Here is a 14,979-nt window from a genome sequence, read left to right as displayed (position 1 = left end):
TCATCTGCTGTTTTATGTATGTACTGTTTTCCCTACTGTACGGCTCGGTGGAGAACTGTGGTGCCTTACAAATCTACAATAATAATAATAATAATAATAATAATAATAATTGCTATCCCTTTGTCTGCATGTTACTTGTGAAAAGGTGAACACAGAAAAGAGCCAATCAGGCAAGTCCTGGAACTCATCAGAAGGCCACTTCTGACTTTAAAAGATAGCTTCCCAAAAAATCAAATTGGCACTCACTACCCACTGGTAGCTGACTTCAGACTGGTGTTGAGATTTCAGTCCAATTGATAGGGATGGGACAATCAGAGTAATGCTTTTGTCCTGATCTTTCTCCAGGTTTTGGAAAGCTGTGTATCCACCAACAGGTGGATTGTCAGTGACCCCGGTACTGCTGCATTGTTGGCAGCCTCAAAAGAGAGAGTGTCTGCGCCCCAGGAGAAGCTTGGATGGACAGCACTCCCCAAGAGTGGCTTAGATACTGGTGGGGTGTTTTCATTCAGGAGAGCAATGGAAGGCCAAAAATGTTATCTTTATGTTTCCACTGCTGCAACTAACATTGCAAGGGTCTCTTATTTTAGATATAGATAAAAGCAGAGCTCAGTTGGGACTTGGAAATGTTTTAGCATCTGAGGTTTTATGATTAGGACTAGGTGGGCTAGGGTAAAAATATTACACATTTTTGTAATAAGGGATATTTTAGAATACATTGATAAAATAATTATTTTAGAAAGAAGAATCACTTCTACCTCTTTGAAACAAGTGTTCGCTATTATTTGAAAGTCCAATGGTGGGCCTGGGGGAAATGCCCCTTTATTAAATGGCCATGCACCCATCTAGTTACCCAGAGCAAGAAAAAAAAGCTTTTCTGGAAAGTTCTTTTATGAACTAGTGTTACTGTAGATGCATACAGTTCACCAGTTTAAAGGCCCCCACACAATATTGTTTTAACCAACTAATTTATAAACTACTGTACCTTATCATTGAATGATTCTACATAATGACATTCTAAATGACATTCTCAAGATTTTAAGTACAGAAATAAATCAATTATGATCGTTCAAACGATCATAAATAGTTATTTTAAGAAAAAGGCAATTAAAATGATCAAAAATGGACGATCACAATTGTGAACAATTTCTTGGGTTAAAACCAGAGAAGAAATAAGCCTGCGCTCGGTGTATGCCAATTTATATATGGTACCAACTGTATGGCAATATAAATGCCCATATATGTATACAAAACAAAAAGACAGGTGTTGTCAGCACATATCCTTAACACTGCATATCTTTGTGTATCTAGCAAAATGAGAGGTATTAGTTCATATTTTGATAAAAACATTTAAGCTTGCATCCCAGCATCAAGGGCACCTCATTAGATGCAGGTCCTACACTAACCTACATGCTCCAAACACCGTTAAAATGCAGTTAAAATATTTTTTCTTGGGTTATATTCCTTGTGTTAGATTACATGATTTTAGATCATTCATGTAGCAATATTTGTATGACCTCATAGCAAGTTAAACAGTCATTCCTTCAGTTGTAATGAATGTCTCAATGTCTCTTGGTTTTACCAACAAATACTTGGCACCTCAACTCAATGCATCTATACCACAACAGGTCTTCTATTTAGAGCATAGCAAGTATAGCAATCCATCTCCTGACTCTTAACTAGAGGTTTATTCCCTGAAATGGTACAGGTAGTTGATTCAAAAATGGAAACAACCTTGTAAGTGAGGGACACTGAACATATTGAAGGCAAGGGCGTACACACAGGTATGGATTATGAGCAGGCGTGGGCTGGGAGAGGGAACCCAGGGGGCACACAGGCGGCCGCATCCCATGAAAAGGGATGCGGCCGCCTGTGCGCTGATGCAGCCGCATCTGATGTCATCAGTTGCGGCCGCCCCCCTGTCCCTAATAGCGGTCTGACCGAGCGGCCCCCCTGCGCCAGCCCGCCCCTGATTATGAGTCCCTTAAGCAAATGACATCCCGGCATGAGCAAGGTCATGTTTGGCAGGAGTTTCAGTGACCAACACAGCTCAATTTGCTTATCTTTCCAAATCAACCGTTTTTAAGGTGATGTCATCATGGAAAAATTTAAATAATAAAGGTCAAAATTAGGCAGAACTGTATACTCCAAGATTGTGATATAGGCAAAACAAGTGAGCAACTGTAGATTGACTGAAAAGTTCAACCTGTAGTGCAAGCAGTCAGTTTTATCAAAAACAGTACCAAAAGCAGTACACAAAGCAGTATATAATAGCCAGGTTGCTGTACATAACTTCATACTGGCTAGAACATGTTGCAAAGAGCACAGGCAATAGTGAAGAAGAATCATCCTTCATCAGTTTTTCAAAATGGACAAAATCACGTGTGGAGTCAACCTAAAGACTTCTACAACACTGAGTGTTTGTTTCCAACAGTGAATGGTTCTGGTGGTTAAGTAATGTTGTGTGATGCATTTTTCTGGCATATTTCCTTAGGCAAGGTCAATGCTAATCGTAACTTAATGGCACTAAGTGATCATCTTCAACCCATGTTGCACTACTTTTCATTCCCATCTACAAGATTTGTCCTCTGCTGATACCCACTTCTGGACCTCCTTACCATGCCTGATTAGACTCTACCCCAGTTTTCAAATCATTAAAATTTTCTGAAAACCAATCTCTTTATTAAAGCTTACCCTATTCCCACCTATATTACTCACACTGGTACAGTCACACAACTGACCCTACCTACCTTAAGTTCTACTGTCGGCAGGGGAAGGATGGCAAATTTTAGCCTGGGGGGCGAAGACTCGACTCAGCAGCCTATTAGGACCATTTTAAAGATAAGAAAATGCAGATGGCCCAGTGACTCTGGGACATACAACTCTACCTTGAATGTCCCTATTAAATGTATATACTGTTTTCCCCCATTGTCCAGTACTGTGGAGCGCTGTGCTGCCTTACAAATCTACAGTAATAACAATAAACTTATGTGTAATACTGTGCCCTTTGTGTCACATTTATATGCACTTCTGCAGTTAATTGCTTGGTAAAAAAAAAATCTATTTTCCATGCATCACAAGGATATTAATAATTCAATGGCAGGATAAATGAATCCCAAACAGGGCAAGCAGTTTTGATTATTTTCACAAATATCATTACAGAAAGTACGTGTGTACATACAGAGTAATATTTTTCCCAGGAAGTTTCTAGAGCCAAAAAGAGTCATTGGGTTAGCTCAACTGACAGAGTAAGAACATTATAGTATCTATAACCAATCCTAAAACTGATAGTGGCTCCTGATACATTGTTTAACGTGTTCTGTTGATTTTTTAAAAATATATTTTTATCGAGGTACAATAGAGACAAGCATAGCATCTACCAAAAGCCAGTTGGTGCTTACAATAGGCAGAGCCTCCAGTTATTTTTCAATTTTCCATACACCAAATAAACTGCAAAATATGTACAGTATATGCTTCCATTATTACAAATATGTCAAAAAGGTGTTGTCTCCCAACCCAGTAGAGAGGCAAGACAACAAACAATCCACAAAAATATTGTCTGTGTCTCTCTTCATAAACCCTAGTGCATCAAATATATAAAGTACTATTATATCCACCAATGTAAAATTAAAGGGACAACTCTTTTCAGTTCAAAAAAATTTTTAGAGGGACAATTTAATAATAATTTCTATTCATTCCACTGGCGTAAAGGCAGGCTTGAGACTCTCACACTTGTCATAAATGAGCCCATCTAGTTTGAGTGAATAATTGGTAACAATTGCCTCCAGCAGAAAGGTCCACCTAGAGGGAGCCCAGTAAGATTCAGGATGGGAAATTTGGAAGAAAAAAATGAACCTGTGTCATAACAGGGAGATGTGATAGTCCACTTTCTGGCTGTCAAAAGTATTATTTCCACTAGTAACCATAAGATCTCCATGTATCTATGTTAACTCCCAATAAATTCAGTGGGTGATTATATAAAGTTAGGTTTTTTACTATTGATATAACTCTCAAAATGTCAACAACAAAAATACATATAAAGGTTCAGTTCCATCATTCATGATTCAAATTTCCTCTTTTCTGCTTACATTTGGGACAAAACATTATATGGGAAATAGGTTATATGAAACCTTGTAAACTTAGTTTCTCTCCCTATCTCACCCTCAATTATACTTTGAGTCCTCCCCAGTCCCTCTAAGAGATCTTCAATATGTGATGTGTCAGAGAAATCCTTCTGTCAAACCTGGAAGGTGTTGGAAAGAATGGAGTCTACATCAATGTTAAACATCTTGTGTAAATGTTCATAAATACCAAACCTTTGGCCTCATAATTTAATACTGTCCAAATTGTTGGTTTTAACTGTAGCCAAAAACTGATTTAGATTGTTTAAGATAACTAACCACTTAATAAAAACATCAGAAGGGCTTAATTGAAATTTTAACAAAAGATCTTGGAATGGCAATTTGTCTGTACTATCCTCCATTGAGATGTCTCCAAAAGATTCTAAGCCTTTCTCTTAAATATCTTATAGAATCACTGGAAACAAACCCAGATTTTGAGCGATTGGGGAGTTAAACTCGAATATGTGCAATATACCTTAGCTTGAAGCTTTTCCACACTAGTATCTAGGTAATTATTGAATCTTTCATGAAATGATTCTGTTTTATATGGGGGGAGGCTTTCTTTCCATGTTTGGTAGAAATGGGCCTGCAAATTGGGTGTCTAGGGCTACATTTGTTTAAGAGTTCTGTCGTGTAATCCAATCAATGATGTATCTCATAATTATAGATTTTCCCACAAAAAAATTACTAAATGCCTTAAGCCAAATGTTTACATCTCCATGCCAAAAAAGCACACGGCACTATATGTAAGTGTTACGATTAACTGGATGTTTGCAATGAAAGCAAAGTAGTCCAGAATAGGTGAAAGATATACCAGTTTATTGAGGCACAAACACAGTGACACATAACGTGACGGAACAATGCATTAAACAAACACATTCCAGGAATAGCAGGTAAATAATCAGAACACAGTCCAGGTTTAACAGAATCTCGGTGTGGCTGAATAGAAACAAACAGTCAGAATCTTACAATTAAATATATTACTAGGCATAGACAAATGCTGTGAACCAAATGTTGAAGGAATCCAGGTAAACTGTGAGTATAAAAAGACAGGAGAAGGTAGTCAAAGTTACACAGTAACAAACAATATTAAGCAGAATGTCCAGGGTACAGGATAAGCAGGGCTGCCAAGAGGAATTCAGGGCCCGGGTACAACAAATTCATGGGCCCCCCCCCTCATAGTCGAGTAAACCCCAAAAATTTTCGGGGGTGTGGTCATACATTCAGGGGCGTGCCAATGCATCGTTGGGGCGTGGCTAGCCTAACGGCAGTGCAAAAATTTTCAGGGTGTGGTCATACATTTGGGAGCATGGCAATGGCTAGCACATCAAAATCACTAGGTCCTGAATTCACCAGAGCGTCACATATGTCCCAGCACTCCTGACTTTTAAGACATCTACCACCACAGTGTAGTATACAAAGAATGCAGTGTGTACACAAAGAGTTCAGTCTTTGCCTGCACCTTACATTGGGCACAACACTCACCAAAAATTGACATTGTCCCTACTAGAATCACAACATTTCACACACTCTGCTGCTCTCTCCTACCTGTTCTTCTCACTTTCACCACCTGTGACTGCTGCTTTCATTAGTTGCGTCTTGTCCGGATCCTGGAATATTGAAGGACCTATTTGGAAAAAAAAAATGGCTACATTTAGAAAATTACAGCCAGCCCCGGCGTTAAATCAATAGCACCCACGATTAATAATTAAGCCTTCCTCCAGCCCCAACATTAAAATAATAGTATTCACATTTAATAAATAAACCTATTCCCTTCCTGCAAATAGCAATACCTATTTTCCGCAATCATTATTACTGTCATTAAATAACTCATAGTCACATTTAATAAATAGACCTCATTCTCCCTAAACTCACCCCCATATTTAATAGACCCCAAACCACCCCATCTTAAATTAATAGTCCCCACTATTAAATTGCCCCACCATCACCCTACAAACAAAATAGCGCCCATTAATTAGTGCTTCTCTCCCCTTTTTTTCTTTTAGTGTTTCTCTCCCTTTTTTAGTGTTTCTCTCCCCTTTTTTTTGTGTTTCTCTCCCCCTTTTTTTTAGTGTTTCTCTCCATTTTTTTAGTGTTTCTCTCCCATTTTTTATTTGTGTTTCTCTCCCCTTTTTTTTTTAGTGTTTCTCTCCCCCCTTTTTTTTTTTTTACTCTCTGCCTCCCTCCCCTGTTTTTTTTACTCCCTCTTCTTTATAGCACTGTCCCTTTCTGTTTCCCTCCCCTTGCCTCTCCGCTTCTTTACTTACCTTCTATCTTTTCTTCTCTTCTCGTCTTTCTTCTGTCTTCTCTTCTTTCTTCTAGTCTTGTCTGGTGCTCCTCACTGACTGCCGGGCGTGACTTTATGACGTCACGCCCGGAAGTCAGTGTGAATGGAGAAGAGAGGAAGGAGGGACGCAGCGCCGATCACGTGAGTATGAATCTTTTTTTTGTTTTTCTTTCCAGTTCCCCCCACCAGCGACGGACCATTAACCAGCAAGGTGCATGGTGAGAGGTGGGCAGGGCCTGATTAAGGCTGCCCTAGGCTAATTCGGCCTCAGCGAATATATGAATATATATGTGCATAGGAATACTCCTGAATATGAATGTTCAGGTGTATTCTCCAGCATTCAAATTTAGACATTGCCATTGTCTCTTACCTGTTCTTGCTCTTCTCTCTTGCAGCTTTGTTATCCTCTTGCTGGCTTCTGGAAAGTTGGCGTCCTGTTTTGAAAATGCAAAAAAGTATTATAATGCAAAATGTTAACAAACCCTGAATGATTAGGCCCTTTAGTTAAAACAAAACACTTCATTATGGCCAGCTAAAAGTACCCCATTGTACAGGCATATATAAGCAATATCTGAATATTTGTGGTCAATCAAATACAAACCTCTGCCAGCCCCATCTCACTAATATTTAGTATTCTAGTGATTGCTGAGACCACAGAGAGTATCCATGTAACCGCCACACAATCATGAGATTATGCCCCCCAAAGCTGCTATATTTTTTAAATACCTCCTGCAGCCATTTTCCTTACCTCCTCTTACAGCCATTGCAACCCCTCCAGTCATTTTCCTTACCCCCTCCTACAGCCATTGCCCCCTGCAGCCATTTTCCTTAACCCCCTGCAGCTATTTTCCTCACCACCCACCTCTGCAGCCATTTTCCTTAGCTCCACCCTGTAGCTATTCCCCCCAATCACATTGAAGTCACATATATCAGCCCCCCTCCTCTGCTCTCCATCACATACATCAAACTCTCTCCCTCCCTATAGATTTGCACGGCAGCCACCCACCGCTCTCCCACCCTATAGATTTGTATGACAGCCCCATTCTCCTTCCCTATAGATTTGTATGGCAGCACTCCCTCTCCCTCCCTATAGATTTGTATGGCAGTCCCCCTCCACCTCCGTCCCTATAGATTTGCATGCCAGTCCCCCCTCTCCCTCCCTATAGATTTTCATGCCAGTCCCCCCCTCTCCCTCCCTATAGATTTGCATGGCAGTCCCCCCCTCTCCCTCCCTATAGTCTTGTATGGCAGTCTCCCCCCCCCCTCTCCCTCTCTATAGAGTTGCAGGGCAGTCCCCCCCCCCCTTACTTACCTGTAGTTGTGCTGGCCAGCGTCGCTCTTCACTCCTCAGATCAGCAGACAGGAAGTGAAGACAAACACAGTGACACATAACGTGACGGAACAATGCATTAAACAAACACATTCCAGGAATAGCAGGTAAATAATCAGAACACAGTCCAGGTTTAACAGAATCTCGGTGTGGCTGAATAGAAACAAACAGTCAGAATCTTACAATTAAATATATTACTAGGCATAGACAAATGCTGTGAACCAAATGTTGAAGGAATCCAGGTAAACTGTGAGTATAAAAAGACAGGAGAAGGTAGTCAAAGTTACACAGTAACAAACAATATTAAGCAGAATGTCCAGGGTACAGGATAAGCAGGGCTGCCAAGAGGAATTCAGGGCCCGGGTACAACAAATTCATGGGCCCCCCCCCCTCATAGTCGAGTAAACCCCAAAAATTTTCGGGGGTGTGGTCATACATTCAGGGGCGTGCCAATGCATCGTTGGGGCGTGGCTAGCCTAACGGCAGTGCAAAAATTTTCAGGGTGTGGTCATACATTTGGGAGCATGGCAATGGCTAGCACATCAAAATCACTAGGTCCTGAATTCACCAGAGCGTCACATATGTCCCAGCACTCCTGACTTTTAAGACATCTACCACCACAGTGTAGTATACAAAGAATGCAGTGTGTACACAAAGAGTTCAGTCTTTGCCTGCACCTTACATTGGGCACAACACTCACCAAAAATTGACATTGTCCCTACTAGAATCACAACATTTCACACACTCTGCTGCTCTCTCCTACCTGTTCTTCTCACTTTCACCACCTGTGACTGCTGCTTTCATTAGTTGCGTCTTGTCCGGATCCTGGAATATTGAAGGACCTATTTGGAAAAAAAAAATGGCTACATTTAGAAAATTACAGCCAGCCCCGGCGTTAAATCAATAGCACCCACGATTAATAATTAAGCCTTCCTCCAGCCCCAACATTAAAATAATAGTATTCACATTTAATAAATAAACCTATTCCCTTCCTGCAAACAGCAATACCTATTTTCCGCAATCATTATTACTGTCATTAAATAACTCATAGTCACATTTAATAAATAGACCTCATTCTCCCTAAACTCACCCCCATATTTAATAGACCCCAAACCACCCCATCTTAAATTAATAGTCCCCACTATTAAATTGCCCCACCATCACCCTACAAACAAAATAGCGCCCATTAATTAGTGCTTCTCTCCCCTTTTTTTCTTTTAGTGTTTCTCTCCCTTTTTTAGTGTTTCTCTCCCCTTTTTTTTGTGTTTCTCTCCCCCTTTTTTTTAGTGTTTCTCTCCATTTTTTTAGTGTTTCTCTCCCATTTTTTATTTGTGTTTCTCTCCCCTTTTTTTTTTAGTGTTTCTCTCCCCCCTTTTTTTTTTTTTACTCTCTGCCTCCCTCCCCTGTTTTTTTTACTCCCTCTTCTTTATAGCACTGTCCCTTTCTGTTTCCCTCCCCTTGCCTCTCCGCTTCTTTACTTACCTTCTATCTTTTCTTCTCTTCTCGTCTTTCTTCTGTCTTCTCTTCTTTCTTCTAGTCTTGTCTGGTGCTCCTCACTGACTGCCGGGCGTGACTTTATGACGTCACGCCCGGAAGTCAGTGTGAATGGAGAAGAGAGGAAGGAGGGACGCAGCGCCGATCACGTGAGTATGAATCTTTTTTTTGTTTTTCTTTCCAGTTCCCCCCACCAGCGACGGACCTCCCCCTCCCCCCCCACGTAAAAAATAAATAAATAAAAATGAAAAAATCAACAAATAAAAAAATAAATAAAAATAAATTACAAATTAGCAAGCCCGGGCCCGGGTAAAATGTACCCGCTCCCCCCCTCTCCGTGGCCCTGAGGATAAGACAGACAACAACCATTAACCAGCAAGGTGCATGGTGAGAGGTGGGCAGGGCCTGATTAAGGCTGCCCTAGGCTAATTCGGCCTCAGCGAATATATGAATATATATGTGCATAGGAATACTCCTGAATATGAATGTTCAGGTGTATTCTCCAGCATTCAAATTTAGACATTGCCATTGTCTCTTACCTGTTCTTGCTCTTCTCTCTTGCAGCTTTGTTATCCTCTTGCTGGCTTCTGGAAAGTTGGCGTCCTGTTTTGAAAATGCAAAAAAGTATTATAATGCAAAATGTTAACAAACCCTGAATGATTAGGCCCTTTAGTTAAAACAAAACACTTCATTATGGCCAGCTAAAAGTACCCCATTGTACAGGCATATATAAGCAATATCTGAATATTTGTGGTCAATCAAATACAAACCTCTGCCAGCCCCATCTCACTAATATTTAGTATTCTAGTGATTGCTGAGACCACAGAGAGTATCCATGTAACCGCCACACAATCATGAGATTATGCCCCCCAAAGCTGCTATATTTTTTAAATACCTCCTGCAGCCATTTTCCTTACCTCCTCTTACAGCCATTGCAACCCCTCCAGTCATTTTCCTTACCCCCTCCTACAGCCATTGCCCCCTGCAGCCATTTTCCTTAACCCCCTGCAGCTATTTTCCTCACCACCCACCTCTGCAGCCATTTTCCTTAGCTCCACCCTGTAGCTATTCCCCCCAATCACATTGAAGTCACATATATCAGCCCCCCTCCTCTGCTCTCCATCACATACATCAAACTCTCTCCCTCCCTATAGATTTGCACGGCAGCCACCCACCGCTCTCCCACCCTATAGATTTGTATGACAGCCCCATTCTCCTTCCCTATAGATTTGTATGGCAGCACTCCCTCTCCCTCCCTATAGATTTGTATGGCAGTCCCCCTCCACCTCCGTCCCTATAGATTTGCATGCCAGTCCCCCCTCTCCCTCCCTATAGATTTTCATGCCAGTCCCCCCCTCTCCCTCCCTATAGATTTGCATGGCAGTCCCCCCCTCTCCCTCCCTATAGTCTTGTATGGCAGTCTCCCCCCCCCCTCTCCCTCTCTATAGAGTTGCAGGGCAGTCCCCCCCCCCCTTACTTACCTGTAGTTGTGCTGGCCAGCGTCGCTCTTCACTCCTCAGATCAGCAGACAGGAAGTGAAGACTTCCTGTTTCCTGTCTGCTGCACAGTATTGTGGGTGCCCATACAGCAACAGGCAGCCTAGCAATTGGCTGCCTGTTGCTGACCACTGACCACCAATGCCTTTGATATCGTCGCCACCTCCACTCCCCCCATGCACCGTGGTGACCCCTCCCCCGCGATGACACCCCCCCATCACAAAAAAAAAGGTGGGAATAAATAGTCAGGTAAGCAGGTACAGGTAAACCAACAGATGAATAAGATTAACTTCTGCAAGCGAGGAGAAAATGTCCAAAGTCATAACAGCAGCACCTCTAGTGAGACAGAGGTACTGCAGGTCTGATATAGAATGAGGACTGCCTTAACAGTATGAGATGAAAGAAGACTATTTCAATTACGGCTGAGCAATCCATGAAATCAGTTATGAGTTATGTAAGCCAATAAAGCGAGAAATTACAATGCCCACATCTGAAAACAGTTATTCACATGTAATGAATATCCCCAAATGTCGATAATTGGACTCGGTATACACTGCACCTGATTCATTTAGGAACGTAAATGATGATACATGACGCATTTTGCGTAAAATCGTTCTGTGCATGCCCAAAAATGGACTAGACACCAGTGAATGCAAGAACATACAATTTATCTTTGAGCACAAAGGACACTTATGACAACCCATAAATATTGCAATATTTCTGGCTGTCAAAATTACTATCTGTCAGCAGTATCTACCAACTATTTTTTAGCACTCCCCAGTGCTTTTGGGGTGTCCCCCCTAATTGTGCATAAATATTTCTGGCTGTCAAAATTACTATCTGTCAGTAGTATCTACCAAATAATTTTTAGCACTCCCCAGTGCTTTTGGGGTGTCCCCCATAATTGTGCATAAATATTTCTGGCTGTCAAAATTACTATCTGTCAGCAGTATCTACCAAATAATTTTTAGCACTCCCCAGTGCTTTTGGGGTGTACAGCATAATTGTGCATAAATATTTCTGGCTGTCAAAATTAATATCTGTCAGCAGTATTTACCAAATAATTTTTAGCACTCCCCAGTGCTTTTGGGGTGTCCCCTATAATTGTGCATAAATATTTCTGGCTGTCAAAATTACTATTTGTCAGCAGTATCTACCAACTAATTTTTAGCACTCCCCAGTGATTTTGGGGTGTCCCCCATAATTGTGCATAAATATTTCTGGCTGTCAAAATTACTATCTGTCAGCAGTATCTACCAAATAATTTTTAGCACTCCCCAGTGCTTTTGGGGTGTCCCCCATTATTTTGCATTAATATTTCTGGCTGTCAAAAGTCATATTTGTCAGCAGTATCTAAAACAGTTTGTAGCACTACAAGTGCTTTGGGCTCAGAATGGATTGAAAGCAGTCCACATATGAGTAGAATGAGCAACCGGGTTCTGTCACCAGTCCTGATGGTAGTGTTCCCAGTTCGTCATCTGGGCAAGGCGATGTCAAACTACACAGTGTATTGAAATCAGTCCAAAAAACACACACCAAAAAAAAAATTACTGTGTTGAAGCGAAAAAAAAGTGTAACTGAGGAAAAGTTAAGTGCCGATAAAAAAAAAATTGCCAACATGCCATTCTACACACACAGTGGCAAAGAGAGAATGAGGCCTTCGCCTTTCTCTATTGGTGGCAGATCCAAAAATGTTACCGAGCCTACAAGCGGTGCACAACTACTGTTACGCGTCAAAGCCGAGCTGCAAGATAACAGTAAGGCATTAGAGGATAATGTTTGCTCTGAATCAGAAATGACACCAATACCTGTGGAGAGTCTATCCAAAAGTGGGATGTCTAATCGTGAGCATTATGTTAGTGTACCCATAAAGAAGGGCCCTTTCAGCAGTTCTGCTGATGTGTGCCTGAGCAGCCCGAGTGTAGCCGGTGATACACCAAGTGAGGATGACACTTTGCCTTTAGAAGAGGATGTGGAGGAGATTTGAGTATCCGACGATGAGGATGCGGTTGATTGTGTAAGTCCTGCAGCAGTGTGGCACCAGTGGGAGCAGTTCTGGCACGTGAGGTTCTGGCACCAATATGCACTTTCCAAATACAAGCAGGGATGACGAAGGGGGCAGAGCACAACAGATTAACATCTGGGCTGGTTTGAAAGATTTTTTTAAAAAATGTGTGACCTTGACCATAACTCCAACCAATCCTACTATTAACATGCAAAGGATGGTGGAGGGCCTATCAGGGATTAAACTGTATTTTTACTAATTTACAGTCATAAGGTTTGGGTGTAATATACACCCAAAGACGAGTGCTCAATTGCTAAGAGTCATTGATGAAGAGGAAGACAAGCAGGCTTTTCTATAGAATTTGCAGGACCAAGTAATTTCAATTCCAAAAGTGGTGCACAACTACTGTTACGTGTGAAAGCCGAGCTGCAAGAAAACACTAAGGCCAATCCCTGTGGAGAGTCCATCCAACAGTGGTATGTCTAATCGTGAGCATTCTGATAATGTACCCATAATGAAGGGCCCTTTCAGAAGTTCTGCTGATGTGTGCCTGAACAGCCCGAGTGTAGCCGGAGATACACAAATTGAGGATGCCACTTTGGAATTAGAAGAGGATGAGGGGGAGATTTGTGTAGGCGACGAGGGCGCTAATGATGATGTGGATGATTAGGATGCAGACAGATACCAAACTGCCTTTGTCCATTTCTTTTAATATTCTAATTCTACAGTCTATGCAGGCTGCTTCTTTTCTATTTTAATACAAGTGGATGGGGGGGGGTCTGATGCAGACAGATACCAAACTGCCTTGGTCCATTTATATTTTATATTGTTCAGTCTATCCAGCATGCTTTTTTTCTATTTTACTCCTAGTGGAGAGGGGATCTGATGTAGACAGATGCCAAACTACCTTGGTCCATTTATTTTTATATTGTTCAGTCTATCCAGGCTGCTTTTTTTCTATTCAACTACAAGTGGAGAGCGGGGGGGGGGGGGCTATAGAGACAGAAACCAAACTGCCTTTGTCCATTTCTTTACATATTTAACTATAAGTGTAGGGTGTAATATACCCCCAAAGACGATGGCTGCATTGCCAATATGCATAGATGGAGAGGAAGACAATCTGGTTTGTGTGTAGAATTAATGAAGGCCTACCTTCCAGGAATTAAACTGTTTTTTGGATAATTTATTAGCTTTACAATTACATTACTTATCCAAGAAACAGGTGGAGCACTAGATTTGGTTATTTTAGGCCCAAAAACATTGATTTTCCAACAAAATAGCAAAACAAAACCAAACAAAACCAAAACCAAAACACGCAATGGCGGTTTTGCAAAACCAAAACACGATGGTAATCCAGATCCAAAACCGAATACAAAACCAAAACACGGGGGTCAGTGACTATCTCTATTAATAACATCATGATAAATGCATTTCATGGGGTGGCTGAGTGCAGTCTACCCCTTCCAAATTTACTTACCTTGCTCACATCACCCCTTTGTTTTTTTTACCTTTGCAATCTGACTGGGCCAAAATGCAATATGTAGACTTAACCTCCTGTATCCAACTCCCATTGTCCCATAGATTATAAGCTTGCAAGCAGGGCGCTCTCACGTCTTTGTCTGTTTTATCCAGTTTCTTTATTACTGTGTTTGTCCCCAATTGTAAAGCGGTACGGAATATGTTGGCACTATATAAAAAAATGTTGTTGATGATGATGATAGATGTGGGACCCATTTTTGCCTATATTAGAAGAGCTTCCATCCCAAAGTCGCTTATTCTGTATGTACAATATCATTACCTTCAAGTGGTGTTGTGCGTAACAACTATTATCAGAGCTATTGAGCTATAATCATCTTCATTGCTAAGATCCATATCCCGGCTGTGTTGAGCTCAGTATCCTATCTAAGTGTTCTGCTTGCTACCCAGCAGTCCAGATCAAAAGTAAGTGGTCAGGATGAATTAGCCAGAGTAACTAGCAAAGAGGTGCTGCAGCAGCTCTATGCGCTAGCAAGAAGTGGTTCCCGATGCTGGTAAAGAAGCCTAGTGATGACAGTAATACCTTCCTCTACAACTAGGGGAATTAAGTTGGTGCACAGTTGACACCTCATGTCTAGAAATGGCTAGTCTGGCCAAGCAGTGCCAATATGTGTGATCAGTAACAGCAAATTATTGTCATCAATGAAACTGCATACATTCTGGTGATTTGCCAGAATAAGCACATCCTGTCACAACAAGCATTTTTCAACACA

The sequence above is a fragment of the Mixophyes fleayi genome, chromosome 5, assembly GCF_038048845.1.
Source record: "Mixophyes fleayi isolate aMixFle1 chromosome 5, aMixFle1.hap1, whole genome shotgun sequence".
NCBI classification, from domain to species: Eukaryota; Metazoa; Chordata; class Amphibia; order Anura; family Limnodynastidae; genus Mixophyes; species Mixophyes fleayi.
Note: the sequence above shows the minus strand (reverse complement) of the source record.